Source organism: Notechis scutatus, chromosome 3 (assembly GCF_049901735.1).
Source record: "Notechis scutatus isolate UNSWTSFEM ecotype Mainland chromosome 3, rNotScu1.2, whole genome shotgun sequence".
NCBI classification, from domain to species: domain Eukaryota; kingdom Metazoa; phylum Chordata; class Lepidosauria; order Squamata; family Elapidae; genus Notechis; species Notechis scutatus.
The window spans coordinates 8098302-8104301 of NC_142011.1; positions in this window are offsets into that span (position 1 = coordinate 8098302).

The following is a 6000-nucleotide window of genomic DNA, read 5'->3' on the forward strand; positions in this document are numbered from 1 at the left end:
CTCTATGGGACCCATTTTCAATGCAGGTAAGTGCAGGATCCACACGGAGGCTCTGGGAGGGGGAAAACAGGCCTTCCGGAAGTACCAGAAGTCCGGAAACGGGCCTGTTTCCAGCTTCTGGAGGGCCTCCAGAGCCCGGGGATGTTGTGGTTCGCCGGCAACAGGTGCATATGGCTGAGGTCTCGGAGAGCGAGGACTTAGCTGAGGGGCCTGCCTGTGATGCAGGGATGGGGCCAGGACCATCAGGGAGTGAAGTGCTGCCTTTGGAGATTGTGGAGGCTGGCAGCAGTGATGAAGAGGCCCCCGAGGAGCCCGTGCCAAATTCGCATGCATGCAGGGCTGCTCGAAGGAAAGAGTAGATGCAGAAGCATGGGAGACTCGGGAGTAAGGCTGCAAAGTAATGGCCCCCTCCCTCAAGAGATAAAAGCCAGCTGAGAAACCGCAGTTCTTTGCAGGAAGCAAAGAAGTTTTTGCTCTCTAGCCTTGTGGAAGTTCGGACTCTCTTAGTTTGTGTTTGGAGACTCTTTGTGTTTGAAATATTCCTTGGCAACTTTATCTGTTGTTCTTGGCAGCCTTGCACCACCTTGGCAAGGCTCGTTCTTATCAGAGACTGTTAGTTTGAAAGAGCCTTTTAACCAGGAAGGAACAGAATTCATAAAGAATCATTAAAAGGTTTTGCTGTTACCTCCATTTCGTGTTTGTTTCCTTGGAACAAGCTTTGGGTCAGAACAGGGGAGGCCGTTTACACCCTCCCAGAGGCCTGAGGAAGCCTCCGGACCCTGGGGAAGGCAAAAAAATGCCCCTCCCGGAAATTCCGGTAGGCCACGCCCACATGGCCACGCCCATCCGGCAACCTGTCAGCAACCAGTTGCTGGGATTTTTGAATCCCACCCCTGCTGAAATCTAAGGCTGCTTTGCTTTGCTCTGGATATCTCTCAGTTACTGTAAAGTCACTGACATTTAAAGCATTTGACGTGAGAATAGGGAATCATTTCAAACACAAGTGCACAAGGGAGAACGGCAATTTATTTATTTGTAAAATGTATTAGCCGCCCCTCTTGCCACGCAGTAACTCTGGGCAGCTTAATTAATCAGTGGATTAATAAACTAAGCTATTTATCTCATTAGAGACTGAATTACAGGAAATGTTTTCAGTACAGGCTGTCCACGACTTACGACCAGTCATTAGCGACAATTCAAAGTTACGACGGATCCCTCAAAACCTACAGGTAGCCCTCAACTTACAACAGTTCACTTAGTGACCGTTCAAAGTTACAACAGCCCTGAAAAATGTGACTTATGACCGTTTTACACACTTAGAACTGTTACGGCATACACACACCGTGGTCATGTGATCAAAATTCGGACGCTGGGCAACTGACTCATATTTATGACGGTTGCAGTCATATGACAGTTCCCAGAGTCATGTGATCCCCTTTTGTGTCCCTCTGGCAAGCAAAGTCAATGGGAAGACCGATTCATTTAACAACTGTGTTACTAGCTTAACAACTGCAGTAAAAGTCGTAAGGCGGGACAAAATTCACCTCACAAATGTTTCACTTAGCAACAGACTTCTGGGGCTCAGTGGTGGTCATAAGTCAAGGACTGCTTGTATTTCTGATCCGGTTCTGAGGTTCTGGAGTCACGTGACCGCTGTAATGCACAGGAGTGGGCTGCTGGGGGTTCGCAGGGGTTCGGAGATCCCTAGCTAAGATTCTGGGCAGTTTGGACAACCCCAAATCCCACTCCTGGCTGACCCCACCCACCCTGCCCCCCCTCCCAGGAGTCCCCACACGGCCCGTTTTGGCTGCAGGGAAGTGCAGGGTGCATGTGGAGGCTCAGGGAGGGCAAAAATGGGCCTCCCGGAAGTTCAGGAAGGCCGGAAATGGGCCCATTTCTGGCTTCCAGAGAGCCTCGGAGCCCGGGAGGGCAAAAGCCCCTCCCGGCCATGGTGCAGGAGGCCAACTAGGCCACGCCCACCATGGCCACGCCCACCAGCAACTGGGCAGAGAACCCTTGCTAAATTTTTTGGAAGAATGCAGCCACAGAAAGCAGAACTCCGAGGCAGGCAAATTCCTCAAAGAACAATGTATTGGATCCATCATATTGGCGAATATCCATCAACTGGTGAAAGCCGATGCTGAAGTTCCCATAGCTTTCACCTAATTCAAAAGTAAACGTTTCCTCCTCTTTTCGCCCAAGTCACTGGTCATGTAGACCAGTCCAGGTGCTAGCTGGTTGCTTGGTTACTTCACTCCTCCTCTGGTCAGCCACCTGTGAGAAGGTCCTTGGTTCCCACAGGAAATGGTTTTTGTTTTTGTTTTGGTACAAAACCCATTTAGCTCTCCACCCCCTCTGTTGCATGGCAACCCTGACACTTCAAGATGGCCTCAGCCAGATTCACTTCAGGGTTGACAACCGCATTTCAGGTGTTCGGCGAGTGGTTTTGCCTTCACGGCTGTTTGCAGCCTCCTGTGACCACAGTTTGTGGCATTTTGCTGAACTTTTTGGGTTAGGCCAGTGGTGGGATTCAAATAATTTAACACCCTTCTCTGCCCTAATAATTTCTTCCAACAACCGATTCACCAAGCTGCTCAGAAGTTAACAACGGTCTCCTGAACCGGTGTGAGCTGAATCCCACCACTTGTTAGGGCACAAACGCCGCCCAGAGCAAACAACGGTCCCAATTTTTGAGATTGTAAGTTGAGAGCTATCTGACTATTCAGTTTGTATTTTATTTTCTGATTTTTTTTTACCAATATGTAAGACAGAGCATTTATTTGTTGAGATTTGGAGTTGCCATATGTTAGACCATTCAGATACATAGTCTAGATCTTTTTGAAGGGTAGTAGTATTGTCTGTGGTATTGAACAGCTTTACATCATCAGCGAAGAGAACGCAATTGCTCTTGATATGATCACAAAGGTCGTTTATGTAGATTATGAAGAGAGTTGGTCCTAGAACACTGCCTTGGGGAACACCACTATTGACAGGTACTGGATTTGATAGGCGTTCCCAATTTTGACCATTTGTTGTCTGTTTGACAGGAATGCTTCTATCCAGTTATTCAGTTGTCCAGAGATACCATAAGATTTTATTTTTAGGAGTAGTTTGTCGGTGTACCACTGAATCAAAGGCTTTGCAGAAGTCTATGTAGATTGCGTCTATTGCTTTGCCCTGGTCGAGTTGAGTAGTCCATATGTTTTTGCAGTGTAAGAGTTGCAGATTACAGGATAGTTTTTTTCTGAAACCAAATTGTTTATTGGAGAGTAGGTTGTTTGTCTCTAAATGGAGGATGATGGATTGGTTAATAATTGATTCCATGACTTTACAGGTGACGCAGCATAAGGAGATTGGTCTGTAATTTTCAACTAGGCTTGGGTCTCCCTTTTTGAAGATGGGAATGACTGTGGCTTGTAACCATAGGTTGGGCAAGGAGCTGGTTCTGAAAGATCTTTCAAAGATTATGCTTAGAGGTTTGGCTATGGCAGCGGATAGTTTTCTTAAGAAGTAGGCACATATTCCATCCGGTCCAATAGATAGAGATGGTTTTAGGTTGCGTAGTGCTTTTCAACGTTGTCTACTGTAAAATCGATATGTATTAGATCATTATTGTTGTCTGTGGTACAGCTAGGAAACATTGGGCATGATCCATTACTGTTTACAAACACTGAGCCGAAGAATGTGTTAAAGATGTTGGCTTTAATGGTGTCATCGCTGCAGTCTTTACCATCAGGTCCTATCAAGGGAGGGATGGACCTTGAGTCTTTAGTTTGTTGTTTACAAAATTGTAAAAAGCAGGTGGAATTGGTGCTTAGAAGGTTTTCCTCTTGTTTAATGTGGTAATTGGTGCATTCGGTCTTTATCTGGTGGCATAAATTTTTATATCGGTTTTTTGAAATTAGCAACGTGACCAGATTTGTTTTTCCGCCAGAGTGATCTCTTTTCTTTTTCTTTTCTTTTTTCCGCCAAGAGTGATCTCAGTTCTTTGCAGGAAGCAAAGAAGTTTTTGCTCTCAACCCTTGTGGAAGTTCGGACTCTCTTAGTTTGTGTTTGGAGACTCTTTGTTTTTGAAATATTCCTTGGCAACTTTATCTGTTGTTCTTGGCAGCCTTGCACCACCTTGGCAAGGCTCGTTCTTATCAGAGACTGTTAGTTTGAAAGAGCCTTTTAACCAGGAAGGAACAGAATTCATAAAGAATCATTAAAAGGTTTTGCTGTTACCTCCATTTCGTGTTTGTTTCCTTGGAACAAGCTTTGGGTCAGAACAGGGGGAGGCCGTTTACACCCTCCCAGAGGCCTGAGGGAAGCCTCCGGACCCTGGGGAAGGCAAAAAATGCCCCTCCCGGAAATTCCGGTAGGCCACGCCCACGTGGCCACACCCACCCAGCAACCTGTCAGCAACCAGTTGCTGGGATTTTTGAATCCCACCCCTGCTGAAATCTAAGGCTGCTTTGCTTTGCTCTGGATATCTCTCAGTTACTGTAAAGTCACTGACATTTAAAGCATTTGACGTGAGAATAGGGAATCATTTCAAACACAAGTGCACAAGGGAGAAAGGCAATTTATTTATTTGTAAAATGTATTAGCCGCCCCTCTTGCCACGCAGTAACTCTGGGCAGCTTAATTAATCAGTGGATTGATAAGCTAGGCTATTTATCTCATTAGAGACTGAATTACAGGGAAATGTTTTCAGTACAGGCTGTCCACGACTTACGACCAGTCATTAGCGACAATTCAAAGTTACGACGGATCCCTCCAAAACCTACAGGTAGCCCTCAACTTACAACAGTTCACTTAGTGACCGTTCAAAGTTACAACAGCCCTGAAAAATGTGACTTATGACCGTTTTACACACTTAGAACTGTTACGGCATACACACACCGTGGTCATGTGATCAAAATTGGGACGCTGGGCAACTGACTCATATTTATGACGGTTGCAGTCATATGACAGTTCCCAGAGTCATGTGATCCCCTTTTGTGTCCCTCTGGCAAGCAAAGTCAACGGGGAAGACAGATTCATTTAACAACTGTGTTACTAGCTTAACAACTGTAGTAAAAGTCGTAAGGCGGGACAAAATTCACTTCACAAATGTTTCACTTAGCAACAGACTTCTGCGGGGGCTCAGTGGTGGTCATAAGTCAAGGACTGCTTGTATTTCTGATCCGGTTCTGAGGTTCTGGAGTCACGTGACCGCTGTAATGCACAGGAGTGGGCTGCTGGGGGTTCGCAGGGGTTCGGGAGATCCCCTAGCTAAGATTCTGGGCAGTTTGGACAACCCCCAAATCCCACTCCTGGCTGACCCCACCCACCCTGCCCCTCCCCTCCCAGGAGTCCCCACATGGCCCATTTTGGCTGCAGGGAAGTGCAGGGTGCATGTGGAGGCACAGGGAGGGCAAAAAATGGGCCTCCCGGAAGTTCAGGAAGGCCGGAAATGGGCCCGTTTCCGGCTTCCAGAGAGCCTCCGGAGCCTGGGGAGGGCAAAAAGCCCCTCCCGGCCATGGTGCAGGAGGCCAACTAGGCCACGCCCACCATGGCCACGCCCACCAGCAACTGGGCAGAGAACCCCTTGCTAAATTTTTTGAAGCCCACCCCTGAATGCAACCACAGAAAGCAGAACTCCGAGGCAGGCAAATTCCTCAAAGAACAATGTATTGGATCCATCATATTGGCACAATTGGTGAAAGCCGATGCTGAAGTTCCCATAGCTTTCACCTAATTCAAAAGTAAACGTTTCCTCCTCTTTTCGCCCAAGTCACTGGTCATGTAGACCAGTCCAGGTGCTAGCTGGTTGCTTGGTTACTTCACTCCTCCTCTGGTCAGCCACCTGTGAGAAGGTCCTTGGTTCCCACAGGAAATGGTTTTTGTTTTTGTTTTGGTACAAAACCCCATTTAGCTCTCCACCCCCCCTCTGTTGCATGGCAACCCTGACACTTCCAAGATGGCCTCAGCCAGATTCACTTCAGGGTTGACAACCGCATTTCAGGTGTTCGGCGA